Source organism: Aphelocoma coerulescens, chromosome 3, assembly GCF_041296385.1.
Source record: "Aphelocoma coerulescens isolate FSJ_1873_10779 chromosome 3, UR_Acoe_1.0, whole genome shotgun sequence".
In the NCBI taxonomy this organism is placed as follows: domain Eukaryota; kingdom Metazoa; phylum Chordata; class Aves; order Passeriformes; family Corvidae; genus Aphelocoma; species Aphelocoma coerulescens.
In genome coordinates this window covers 538,012-552,082 of record NC_091016.1, presented here as the reverse complement: position 1 = coordinate 552,082, position 14,071 = coordinate 538,012, and the positions used below count along the sequence as shown (strand labels likewise).

Genomic DNA, 14,071 nt, shown 5'->3' with positions numbered 1-14,071 from the left:
GTGAGGATTAGGATTTCAAATGCTCTTGGGCAATCAGGCTGGCCAGAGCTCCCTCCTAACTGTGGGACAGCAAAACCCCACAGCCAAGGGTAACCAGGGATTGTGGGGATGGAGAATTTAATGGCATCAGGTGGCAGCTGTGCCAGTTCAACTGATAAAAAAGTAAATCCAAGATTCCTCTAGAGGAGTATTGTTCCTGGATGTGTGTAAATACAGGGACACCTCTTTACTCTCAAGTGAGGGAGGGTTGTGGTTGTGCTGCCAGTTTACCCTTGAGATTTCCAGGCTTTATTTCAGCTCCCCTGGCCGGGCCTGATGGGCAGGGCCGGAGCCGTCGGGTGGCTTTGGGTGCGCCGATGCCGTCACGGCCCAGTGGGGGTGGGAGCTTAGGCTGTGGTGGCAGCCTAGGAAAGGGATCAGATGTCTCCTAGAACGGCCCAGAGTCTAGGAATGGAGGGGGAACTGAACTGCCCCCCCAGAATGCTGCCGGGCTACAGTTCTGGGCCAGGCCCGTCAGAAAAGTGGCATCGTCAGTGGCACCTCAGTGGTTATTGTCCTTGGAATGATCAGGATCAGGATGAAATCATGTTCATGCACTACTGGGAAAGCAAGGAGCAGGATCAGTGCTGTAACTCTCTACACTCTCTCCAGGAGTGCCTCAGGTCATGGCAATTTAATGTGTGGAATAGTTTCCTGTGCCTACCTGGGCAGCTGCAGTTATTGCACAGGCATTCAGGGCTGACAGTTCCCTGCGGGGAGAGCTCAGCACATGTCCACAGAGGCAATCCCAGCATCTGAAAGAAAGAAAGAAAGAAGCAGCAAAAGGTGATTGCTTCTCTTTCCAAGTTATTTCAAGTGCTCACACCCAAACCAACCTTTGCTCTTGATGCGAGTGATGCTTTCTGGGGGAAAGCAGCCGATTTCCAAAGTTCCCTTCCTGCCCCGTGCCTGATGTGCACAGGAGAAAACCCCTTCCCTGAAGGGACTGTGCTCCCTCTAATCCTATTTGCCCAGTCTGTTCCATGGGGATATTGCCAGCCTGGGGCAGCAGAGGCACCCGCAGCTCTCAGCACTCTCTGCTCCAAGCACAGCTCTGGGCTCCTTTGCAGACTGCCTCTGCCATGGGGTTTTCTCCAGGAGAAGCCAAGGAATTGCTCATGGAAGGGTGGAGATTAAGTTAGCCCAAAGGAAGTAAAGAATAAATATCTCATTTTTCCATCAAAATGCTCATGCTCTGCCCTACAGATTATTTCAAGTTTTTCCCACAAGCTTTGCCCTACCCATCACCTCATTTTTACCCCAAAAAGTAATTTTCTATATCCTCAAGAATGTCTCAGTGTCTATCCCCAGAATTTTCACTGTGTCTCTGCAAATGACTGCCTCAGTTTACCTCATGATGTTCATTCTCTTCCCTGGGGATTGCTTCAGATTTTCCTTCCGAGCTGTCCCTGTCTGTCCACTTCTGATTTCTTCTTTTTTACAAGAAAGTATTCATTCACTACCTCTGGAGATTATCTCCAGTTTTACCCCCCAAACTTTCCCTAACATTCACTCTTCATTGCCTGATTTTTACCTCAGTATGTTCATTCTCTCCCCTAGAGATAACCTCCGATTTTACCCCCAGTATTTTCCCTACCTGCCCGCTAACTATTTACTCTTTTTGACCTATAAATATTCTCTTTCTGCCCTGGAGATTTCATCAAGTTTTACTATGAAATATTTCACTATCTTTCCAGTACTGTCTCACTTTACCTCACGATGGACGCTCTCCCTGCCACACATCCCCCCAGATTTCACCTCCAAAATTATTGCTACTTGTCCACTACTTATTACCTGATTTTCACCTCCGTATGTCCATTCTCTGCCCAACAGGTCATTTTAATTTCTACGCCCAAAACTTTTCCAACCTGTCACCTAGTGACTGCCTCAGTTTAGCTCAAAAATGTTGTCTCCCCTAGACATTACCTCAGACTTTACCCCCAAATTTTTTCCCTGTCTACAAGTTACTACCTCCCTTTAACTTCAGTATGTTCATTCTCTGCACTACAGACTCAAATTTACTCTCAAAATCTCCCTGCCTCTCCAACATTGATGACTTCCTTTTTACCTCAAAACATTTATTTATTTTCTACCATGGAGGTTACATCAAGTTTCAGCCCCAGAATTTACTAATACTTCCACAACTGATTCACTCAGTTTACCTCAAAAAGTGTTCATTCCCTCACCTAGAGATGACCTTGTATTTTACCCCCAGAAGTTTCCCTACCTGTGCACAACTGATTGCTATAGTTTACTTCAAAATCTTCATGCTCTCCACTACAGGTCACCTCAAGTTTACTTCAAACATTTTCCATACCTATCCATTACTGATTATCTCAATTTTTACCTCAAATAAGTCATTCTCTACCTACAGACACTGGATAGTAAATCATACAAAGATCTAAAAGTCTGCACAAGAAACAGCAGAAGGTTTTCCATGAATAACACAAGTTCCTTTTTTCCTCTCCTCCACCTAGGACTGCTACCAAGAGACAAGAGAGTTGTTATCAACACTCGAACCTCCCAAGCGTTGTTATTGCTCAGAGAGCTGCGCCGGCACTGAGCTACTCCCATGCGCCTGCAGGGCTTTGGGGAGGGGCAAGACCGTCCCACTCCTGCCGGGAGAAATTTCAACGCCCTAAAAAGTCATTTCCCTTCTCTCTCTCTGACCCAGGGCCAAAGCAGCTGTGTAGAACAACATGGACTATTCATGGAAAGGATGAGTCAGTTGTGGGAAAAACACTAGAGAAAGACTATCACCCCAAATTTCAGGGTGAAAACACACTGCTTGTTAACAGGAGCACACAAACTCATTTAAACCAGAGAGGAAACTGCACACCAGGAAAAGAGCTGAAAGATATGCTCTGCCTTGGTTGATAATTCCAAAGGAAATTCCCCACCGATCATAGGCAATTATCTATAATTTTACCTCCATTATCACTGGATTTCTGACTTGGGTTTCTGTGGAAGTGTTTCACAGATGCCTTGAGGGGTCAGGGGCTTGGTTGGATTCTTTGTGGTTAGTCCTGACAGGCCCAAGCCAAACCCACCCACCTACATCAACGCTCCACCCCAAATTTGCATGAAATACTGATAACAATTTATAAATACTCCCCTTCCCTGTCCTTCCTTACACATCCATAGAGCAAATGTACTCTATCCATTGTTCCCAAGAGCACCTCTCCAGCCCAAATCCCAGTTTTCACAAACACAAACCAAAGAGACCTAAGACAATTATTCCATCAGTGCCTGCAATTCTGAGCTCCCTGTTCCCTGCCACTCACACAGCAATCTCACCTCAGCCCAGAGACTCCCTGTCCCCAAAGGGAAACACAACCTGATGGGGCACAGCTCTGGCACCACATTTCCCCTTGTTCCTGGAAAGCCCCAGGTAAATCCAGTCCCTCAGACCTTGCATCCCTGAACACCAGGAGAGCTGGAGTTTTACCCAGATCCCAGTGCCCTGCACAGCTGCACTGACACGAGCACAGGCTGATCGCTCTGCCCAGCACCATCCCTCATTTTCCTCCCATTGCTCCCCAAGCGTCCCCAAACCACCCCGTGTCTGTGCCGGGGCCAGTGCCTGCCCCGAGCCCAACCAGAGGCTGTCACCCAGCCCTGCACCAGCTCCCACCCCTGGGAGAGCTGGGAATGCACTGAGAGCTCAGCTCCCTGGGCTCCCCAACACCCAAACCAGTCCTCAGACACACAAATAATGCCCAACCTGCCCCTCCGGGCACAGCCAAACACCACAACTCCATCATCCCCAAGGAACTCTGGCAGTTGCCTCTTCACCTCTGCCCTTTTCCAAAAGACACAAGTAGGACTGGGCTGTCAGAAATGGTATTCCCTAGGCAGTTCATCCCAGCAGAGAGGAGAAGAGGAACCCTGTGTCCCTCTGACTAACCCCACAGCATGGGCAGGACCAGCTGGGCTTTTTGTATTCAAAATTTTAAAATGAACTGAAGAACCTGAAAGGCAAAAAACACCACACACATAAGGTTAGAGCCAGTCAACACACACAGACAGACACACTCTCAGACACCCCTTCTTCAGCTTACACTCTGACTGCAGCCCTTACTAGAAACACCCCCCCCTAAAGAAGATGTTAAAGCATCTTCCATCTGCTGCTCCTTGATGTGGAACAGTAGATCCTGGGAAAATTGGTAGCATCAGTGACCATAGGGATCAAAATCTGCCTCGGGGACCTGCAAGACAGCATGAGGCAGTCTACAAGTAGCTGACAGCTAGGAGTTATCCCCACACCAGGCCCATAAGCTTTCTACCCAAAAGCCCACAGACAAGAGAGGGAGAGTTTTAAAACTGTTCAAACGAGCCATGACTGAATGTGCCAGGGCAGGGCAGCTCCAAGCATAAGTGGCACATGGACACACAGTGCATCAAATATAAGCAAAGATGACACGAAGACTTGAGAGAACGCTTCAGAAGATAAATTCTTGAGACCAGGATGCTTTGAGGTGACGGAAGCTATGGAACTACTGCAGTGAGGAGGGTCTAGTACACTGCATATAGAAGTCCAAGGGAATGGCACATGAAAAAAGATACTACCAAAACTGAGAAGGAAGATGGATAGGAACATCTTGTGTACTTCTGGTCTCAAAAAGCAAAACCATAAAGATGCCAGAATAAGCCCAATCCAGGAAAGTATGCAAGTACTCCCGCTGCCGATATGGCCCAGAACGATGCCTGTAAAGAACTGAGACATCACAAAGCCCTGTGACACTGAAGACAACGGACACAAACCACATCACAGACACAAATTGAAACTGCCCAGCAGTTTCACCTGATGGACCCAAGATTCCTAGTGCAAGATGAGCCAGAGGCCCACGATGCCGAAGGAAAGAAGGCTCTACGGCAGTAGTATGTGACAGTGAAATGTAAACTCCCTATGAGAAGTTAGTGCCAAAGCTGGTAAGAGGATGCTCAAGAAGTGCAGCAGGCCTAGAGAAGGAGGCAACGACTGCCAGGTGATACAAAGGGTTCCCTAGAGAAGGATTCTGCCGCCAAAGGCTGAAGTGACATCACAAAGCATGACCGACCGACAAATGGCCAAGATGCAAGATGCCCGCGTGTTATGCTCAAGAGTGTGGCTACACTGAAGAGTAGGCAAAATTTAGACCATGGCAATCATGCCAGACCCGAAGGCAGGCTCCTCGGGTGAAAAGACGGACAATGACATCAAGACTCAAAATCCAGTGATGCGAAGCTCACGAGAACATGGAGATGGGTTGGAACTGCCCGGCCCGGCAAAGGCTCGAGTGATGCTGAAGAAAAACTCCCTTAACCTCCAAGGGGCCCGGCCCAATACAGCCCTCTCCTCTCAGCTAACTTCAAATTGCCTCCTGTGATTCCAAAGGTGTTTGCCTTCTCCCAACCAACAGTCCCCACACTTAGCTCTCTGAAGACCAGCAGACGAAATCCATCCTCGACAGAAAACAATGCTTCAGCACCGTGGACGTCAATACATGGCCCACAGTCCACTTCGGCGGCTGCAAAAGACAGAACAATGACAAAATTCAGACTGTGATGACACGTCCCAGAAGTGACCCCTTGCACAACGCCCCTCTCCCTCATAACTGCCGAGGCTCATCGCTTACCGGCCGTTTCCAAACTTAGGCTCTGCACCTACTTGTGGTACCTAAGACAACAAAACAAACTGTGACTATCGCCCTCCAGAAGAATAACACGCGGGCTCCCTCTGCACCGCTGGCCCAGGCTCACCTCAAATCTCAATCCGACTCCGGAGGTGGCCCGGACGATGCCTGCAAAGCAAAAAAGGGACACGCTTCGCATGCTGCCACATACCTCTCACCTATCAGTCGCCCCACCTAAATACCAACTCACCTGCTCGCCTCTGTCCCTTGGCATGCCTAGGGCAGCAGCAGCACCTGCAGAGAAGCAAAGCAGAAAAACATGCTGAGAGACTGAAACCACAGCCTCCCTGCTCCAACTGAAGTACACCACACCCATACCTTAAGCTTACACGCACCTGGCCTCCAGCATCCCCAGGGCCAGGACACCTTCCCAGTGGACCACCTAAAATGCACAAACAAAAACGGATGCTTAGAGCTGCACCAGAAACTGATACCCAAGCAGTAACAACTCATTCTGTCCACCAGTCACCGCTCACCTCGCTCCATCGACCTTGACCACTGCTATTCAGCATTACTTCCTACAAATAAAGATGAAGAACAAAGCTGTAACACGGTCACCATTTACACTTGCCCTGCAAAGACAAACGGTGACTGACCTTCCTGTGGGAACCACCTCACCTGGTATGGGGCACTCTGTCACAGGTTCAATCCATCTGCAGCTGAAAGAAAGTTATGACAAAAGTCAAAGTACTGCATGAGAACTTACCAGCTCCAGACATCTTGTGTCAATCTAGAAATACTATCTTGAGTCCAACTAATCCCTACATTACAAATGTCAAGTCCCTAGGACTTATCCTATTACACCTACACCCAGACCATGTAGCAGGGCAAAGCAGCCCCGGCCCAAACACACAGACACCTGTGACACAGGAGATGACAAACAAGGGGATGCAACAAGGAGAGGAAACTCTCATCAAGAAGAATTACCAATGAGATGACCTAGATGAGGCCGATGAGGCTCAAAGAACTCCGGCAGAAAAAGACCCTAACAGAAGGACTTATGCCAAGAACCGCAAAGATGGATGCCCGAGAACCATACGGTTGGAATCCTCCACCTATCCTCGCATTCTCACAAGTCCTAATCTGTTATAATGGATCGTTGTGGTGCACAGCTGTCAATACAGCTCAGAACAAGACTGTAAAAGGTGTCTGACTCGATATTGCTAAAGAGAGATGCGATTCCGATGCATGTCCAAGCTTGCAAGTCAAAGGTTCAAGGGTACCAGCGTCAGGCCAAGGAACGCAAAGGAGACGCTAAGGATGATGCCCAGCATTTCTGATAAGCCCCTCAAAGGGGTAAGGCAGAAGACATGTGACACAAGATGCCCAAAAGACACAGAACACACAATAGACAAGTGACACAACACATACCGGGACTGCTCTGCCCTGTACACCTCAGCATTGTGATCAAAAGTGAGACTTTCCCTTTACACGGCCTAAGGGGCCCTCTCGTGGACATCCCCCTCTCCAAAGCTAATTCAAAAATCCCTCCCACCAAGTCCTGACCCAGCACACCACTCTCATCCCCCTCCCTGAGGCGTAGCCCTCGACTTAGCTCTCGGATATCCAGGGATGCAAATCCTCATCAGGTGCAAAAGAAGGCCGCCTCGTCCTCTGGGGAGTTCCTGCCCTCAGTGAGCTGTTCTCTCAGTCTACTACAAGAAAGAAAACCAAATATCAGTGCCTGAACTCAGCAGCACATCAGCCAAAACCCAACAATCCCACTACTCACCGTCTCCTGAGAACGCCCCGGTCCTCGGCTCATACACCGTGGCCGCACTCCAAGGCTGCCGGCGCAGGGTATACCTGGGTTAAAAGGAGACAAGGTGATGGGGCATTGCTGAAACTTGAGTGGACCCTTGCTCCTCCCTCCCTCCCCGAGTCGCTGCAACTCCTCAACCATTGCCAAAGGCTGCCCAGATGGCACCTTCAAACAGAAAAGGTACAGGCTTCATCGCAGAGTCCTGTAATAGTTCTGGAAGGCTCACAGGGGCAGCTCAAGGGTGATAAACTGGCTCCATCAGCTGGTCCATGAGGGGGTTCAGCCCCTGTAGGCATAATACGAGTGGGCCACCTAAAACACACAAATGGATGCTTAGACAATGCATGCTTTGAGCTGCCCCAGAATTTGGCACCCAAGCAATAACTGGTTGTGTCCACTGGTCACTGCTTACCTCACTCATTTGACCTTGACTGCTGATATCCAGGTTTACTTCCTAAAAATAAGGACAAAGAACAGCCCTGCAACATAACCACCATGAAACACCACCCCTGAAAAGCTGAATGATGACCAACCTTCCCAAGGGAGAAGGGGCAAAACAAAATGGAAAGGCACATACCGATGTAGTGTCCAAAAGTGCTGCATTGCCGAGGCAGGTTCCACCTGAAAGTGCTCGACTGTGACCTCTGTCTGGAAGGGTGTCTCTCATGTTGGAGTAGCAATTTGAATGCTGCAGACCACCTGTAAAACACAAAAAATCAAAGGCTACTTATAGTTTCATCACTAATACAACAACTCCAGTAACATCCAGTTCTGTGCTGGAATCAATACTCATCCAGCTCATGGTCCCCCCAGTGCCAATACCCTGCTGCTTCAAGCACTTCACATCTTCAAAATGAAAGTCCCAACAGTGAGGTAAACGTAGAGCCCAAAGTCAGGCCATAGCTTGGACTTCAGGCACCGACCCACCTCGTTGCTGTGCTCCTCTGGCCTCCTCTGTTCATACCAGGTTTACATCCTAGCCATCTGCAAAAGAATTATTTGTCAAAGTTACCCAGACAGGGAAAGCTTAGCCTTTCCCAAGTTCTCATTCCTCAAAGCAAACTGCCTAGGATCCCACAACAGTGGGCCTTAGGACAAACTACTATAAAACTGCAAGACACCACTGCACCACTCCCACATCTGCACTGAACACCACACAGACTAGCCACAGTCACTCTGTGCGAGGCGTGGCTCGAGTGGCTAAGCAAAGCAAAAGGTTCCCTCTAAAGTCTCCTTTCTTCTCCACCTACCCCTCCTCAGGACTACTCTACAGGGCAGAGCAATTCCAGGTGAGACACAAACTCAACACATTATACTACAAACAGTAGGACACAAGGATGATAAAAAAAGCTCTCGGCAAGAAGAACGATGGCAAGAAGAAGAGACGACGCCAAAAGAGACAACCGAGGGTGTGGCAATGGTGGATGAAGGAGGCTCTAAGGAGCAGAAGAAAAGACTGTAACAGTGACCTGTTCTAAGAACTGTCAGTCACAATGATCAAGATGGCTGTGAGAGACAATGCCACATTTAGAATGCTCCCATCTCCTGACAATCTTGCAAGCCCCAGGACATTACAGCTCACGGCTGGAAAGGATGGATGGCAGTACAGCCAGGAACAAGGCCTCAAAAGACATCTGACTCAATGCTTCCAAGATGCGATTCCAAGATGCGGCCAAGCCCACTGGTAAAAGAACAAGTGACATTGGCATCCTACCAAGAAGTACGAAAGTTCAAGAAGCTAGAGATGATGGCCAATGCTTATGATAAGCCCCTTAAGGATAAAAGGCACAGAGATCTGATCCGAGGGATGCCAGAGACACAAAACACACACGGGACGAGACAACACACACTGGAACTGCTCTGCGCTGCACACCCTACAGTTGCAATCAAAAGTAGGGCTACTCCCTTTAGCTTACCTAACAAGCCCCTTGGAGAGCATCCCTTTCCCCTACACTAATTTTTACATCTCTCCCAGGAATTTCCAACCCACTACCCTGCTATCATCCCATCTCTAGGTCCTGGCCCCCAACTTAGCTTTTAGGTGACCAACAATGTGAATCCACACTGGATGCAAAAGGAGTCCACCTCAGCCCTCTCCAAAGGCACTGTGATCACCAGGTTGGCATCTTAGTCAGCTATGACAAAGAAAACCAAAATCAATGCACCCGTGGAGTGGCATACAAGCCAAATCCCAACAAGTCGGCTACTAACTGGGACCCTGCTCCCACTCCCACTCATACTTACAGTCCTTAGCTTACCTATCAGAAGCCTCCATCTCCAATGTCATCTTGGACCCAGGGTAGCTTCCTCTTGCAGCAAAATGAATCTGCTGAAAAAACTGAAGTATCGTACCTGACACAATCTGGAATTTCAGGAAGTTGCCATGAACCATGCACTTAATGCTATCTTCTTCACAGAGTCTTCAAAGCCTCTATTACTTCAGATACCAAAAGTACCTGCTGAAAAAAAGCTGAGAAAACCCAAAAGACCCCCTTCACAGAAATAAGAAGACACCCTTACCCCAACTAACCCCACAGAGGAAATGGGCCTCTTTTACCCAGGACTGGGGTTAATATACCCCTGGCCAGGCCCGCCTCTCGTTCCCACAATGCCCGGGAAAAGGGAGGAGGCAATTTTACCATCAGGGATAAAAGCACTGGGAGGAGTTGTAGCTGTTTGGCTGCTCTGACTTAAATTCCAGGGGAGTAAGGGGCTCTGTAGGTGCCTTCTTTTTTTACTACAGCCACACCTGCCAAAAGAGTAGATAACAGGTAAGAGAAGAAGCTTCTTGTCTCAGCAGCATAGGCAGGTGAGTTGGGTAATTCCTTGTTAACATGTGTAATTGTTCATTAGTCATTCCTGGGTAGTATGCTGTAGGCAACTAAGTAGGCAAGAGAAGAATAGTAGTAGTATAAATGGTGTAGCTCCCGCTGGGGCTTCTAGTTAGGGCCATAAGTGTCATGAATAAGAACAAGAAAAGTAATGGACTCTTGGGCAGCATTAGGTTATATATGTACTGGGCTCGCTCCCTTGTGAGAGATTTGATGCCAGGGCATGGGTAGAAGTGTGGATTTAAACCCTTAAAATGCTGAAAAAGGGGAGTTTGCTTCAACTGAACCCCTTAAAATGAGGGAATAGGAGATGTTTGCCTTTACTAATGCTATTGTAACTAATGGGTTCTCCCTTTGGAATCACCTGAAATACTGCAGCCTTTGGTACTTCTTTACCTCTCTATCCTGCCCTTCAATCCTGTTGCAAACGCGGGGAAAACCCAAAACTCTGGGTTTTTTCCCCCCCTTTCCTTTTCATTTTGCCTCCTCTTTTCCTGCAGGTTTTGGACTATCCAGGCTTGCATGTGGATTAGACACCTTGGAAGCTCAGCTCCAGGTGGGGTTGCAGCGGTGTTGGAAGCACCAGGGATTCCCCCGAGGTTTGGTGTGAGGAGCTGCAGCTTGGGAGGGGCTGGGATTTTGTGCAGTCTCTCACAGACTTAGAAAATAGCAAGAAAATCCTTCCTAGCAGCATTTCTCTATCTACAGAGTCCTGAGAGCAGGTTGGTACGGCCAGTGCTGGGACTCCGAAACAGTGACTAAATCCTGTTTTCAGGGCTTGAGGAAGAGAGCCAGTCCTGTGTGTTTGGGCTCACAAAGAGAAACTGAAGTGCTGCGTTTTGCTGGACCTGAATTAAAGCCTAAATGCCGTGTTTTGATGCTCAAAGCGGGCTCTTCGGGCCAGGGCGAGTCTGTGTCTCTGAGCTCCGAGTCCTGCCTTAGGCACAGCCCGAAGCCGGGCTCCCCGGCCTCACGCAGAGCTCGGGAGCAGCGACTCAGCGCCGCGTCCGGGGCTGGCGGCAGAGCCCGGGGCCGCGTCGTGGGGCCCAAGGCGGGCTCCGGGAGGGGCTCAGGGCTGAGCGGAGCCCGGCCCGGCGCGTCGGGCCCGGCTCGGGATCCCGGGGCTGCCCGGGCGCTGGCACAGCCCCGGCTCCCCGCGGAGAGCCGGCCGGAGCAGGAGCGGCAGCGCCGGGCTCGGCCCCAGCGCCCGTCCCGGAGCGGCTCCTCCCGGTCCCGATGCCAGCCCCAATCCCGCCGGGGAAGAGGCGGCGCCGCCCGGGACCCGCAGCGGCCGCCGGCAGGACCCGGAGCCCCGGTCCCGGGAGCGGCCCCGGTGCGCGGGGCGGGTCCGGCCCGGGAGAGAGGGGCGGGGCCCCGAGCGATGGAGCCGCCCCCGTGCCGGGCAGGGCGGGCCCCGGGGCCGGGCGGGGCCGGGGCTCTGGGGCGGTCCCGGGCCCGGCTCAGGTGCGTGGGGCCGAGGTGTTTGAAGCCCCGGAATTCGCCCCCTGCCGCCATTTGCTCCCTTAGAGCCTGGGGAGGTTGCGGCCGGGCTGGCCTCCCCGGGCGTGGCCCAGGTGAGGCCCCCGCTCCCCCTCTTTCTCCTGCCCTTATACTCCTCCTTCCCTCCCTTCTTGCATGCTCACACCCAGTCCTCCCCGGTGGCCACAGCTCCTGGGGGTCCCTTATGGCTTCACACCCTTCCCTGGGTGTCCCCTCTGTGTCCCCCACGGCTGGTCTGGGCTGACCCCCCTGTCCCGCAGGATCCAGCCCGGGATGCTGCGCGGTGCTGAGCACTGAGGGGCACCATGGGGTGCGCGGCGTGGCCCCCCAGCTGTGGCCCCCCGCGTGGCGCCGGAGCCCCCTCGGTCGGTGCTGAGCGCTCCTTGATGGAATTGCAGTGAATGGAACAGAAGCCCAGCACCCTGGACCCGCTGTTGGAGCCAGAGGACACCCGGTGAGCTCCCACCCCAGCACGGGGACATGCGGCGGACACGTGTGGCACCACGCCTGGCGTGTCCCAGCACATCCCTGTGTGGCCCATACCTGGCTGTGCCCTCTGTGTCCGAATGCCGTGTGTGTCCCCAAGTGTCTCCATGTCCCAGTGCCCACTGTGTCTCTTGCGTCGTCGTGCCCAGTGTGCCTTCATGCATCCCTGCGTGGTCACGTATGTGTCCGTGCCCTGGGTACCCCCTGTGTCCCCATGTGTCCCTGTGTGGTTGTGTATATGTCCATGCCTCGTGTGTCCCTGTGTCCTGGGTGCCCTTTTTGTCCCTGTGCCCATATCCCCGTCCACCCCATGTGTCCCCACTCCTGTTCCGAACCTGGGTGTCCCCATGTCCTGTACATCCCCGTACCCCAGGTGTCCCCCAGCCCCGCTGTACCCCACATGTCCGCAAGTGTCCCTATGTCACGTTCTGGGTATCCCCACACGTGCCCATGTCCTGCGTGTCCCCCTGCCCCCCACATGTCACCGGCTAGGTCCATCCCCTGGTGTCCCTGTGTCCCCACGCCCACATGCCCCCACTCGTGCCCCGCCATGGTGTCCCCCCACTCGTGCCTCTCCCAGCCGCCCCCTCCCCTCACCCTCCACCCCCCCCGGGACTATTTCGGGCCCCCGGTGGGGGGTGGCGGCCCGGGGTCCCCTTGGGCTGGAGCGGCCCCGGGGGATGCGGGGTCCCCGGGGCTCCCCCCCCGCAGGTGCCGATCCCCGCGGCCCCGGGCCCCCCCCGCGGGGACGGGCGCGCGCGGACCCCCGCCGCCCGCCATTGGCTGAGCCCCGATGACGTCACTTCTCCGCTCAGCCAAAAGGACATTTTGTCTTTGACTGGGAAGGAGCCCCTCCCCCACCCTTTTCCTTCCCCTCCCCCACCCTTTTCCTTCCCTTCCCTTCCCTTCCCTTCCCTTCCCCCGCTCGGTCCCAGCCCCCCCAGGGCGGTGTCGTGTCCCGGAGGGGGGGGTCCCGACAGGGGTGTTCTGGGTGGGGGGGGTCCCCAGGGCCCTCTCCTACCCCCCCCATCCCGCACCCCCGGGCTGGACCCCACCTGTGACATCGCTGCACTGGGACCCCTGGGTGGGGGCTGCCCATTTCCCAGCAGAGAAGGGGGTTCGAGGGGGGTTTTGGGGGGCTGTTGGAAGTTTGGGGGGGTGCAGCGGGAATCCGTGGGCACCCTCTCAGCCTGTCACCCCCCTCCCGTAGGTGGCTGGATGGGAAGCGCAAAAGAAAGAGCAGCCAATGTTTGGTGAAGAGCAGCATGTCAGGTACGGGGACCCACGGCACCCCCCGAACCCCCCCGGGCACCCCATGGCCCTGCTGGGCACCCCCGGGTCCCCCGAGTACCTCATGTGCTCGCCGGGTTCTGCAGGCACTCCGTGTGAGCACTGCAGGGGCCTCGAGTCCTTACCAGGGACCCCTGGATACCCTTCGTGTTCCTTGTGGACATCTTGGGGTCCCCAAGTCTCTTCAGGCAAGTCAGGGTGCCACGGACACCCCATGTCCCTGGCAGGCACCCTGGGGGCCCCAAGTCCTTGCCAGGGTCCCCTGGCCACCCCATGTATGACCTGGGTCCCCCAAAGTCAATGGACATCCCTTGTCCCCCATGGTCACCCCAAGATTCCTGTGTCCATGCAGGTACCCCAGGGTCCCACGGATGCCTCATGTCTCGACCGGGTCCCCTGGAGTTCCACGGACACCCCTTATCCCCTGTGAGCACCCCAGGAACGCCAGGGTCCCATGGACACCCCATGTCCCTGGCAGACACCCCAAG

General features: G+C 53.0%; 1 pseudogene; it reads left to right on the top strand.

The window, feature by feature from the left end:
* Positions 1-10,144: 10,144 nt before the first annotated feature.
* The window catches only part of LOC138108845 (thyroid hormone receptor alpha-like), a 140,759-nt pseudogene continuing 136,832 nt past the window's right edge, over positions 10,145-14,071 (top strand).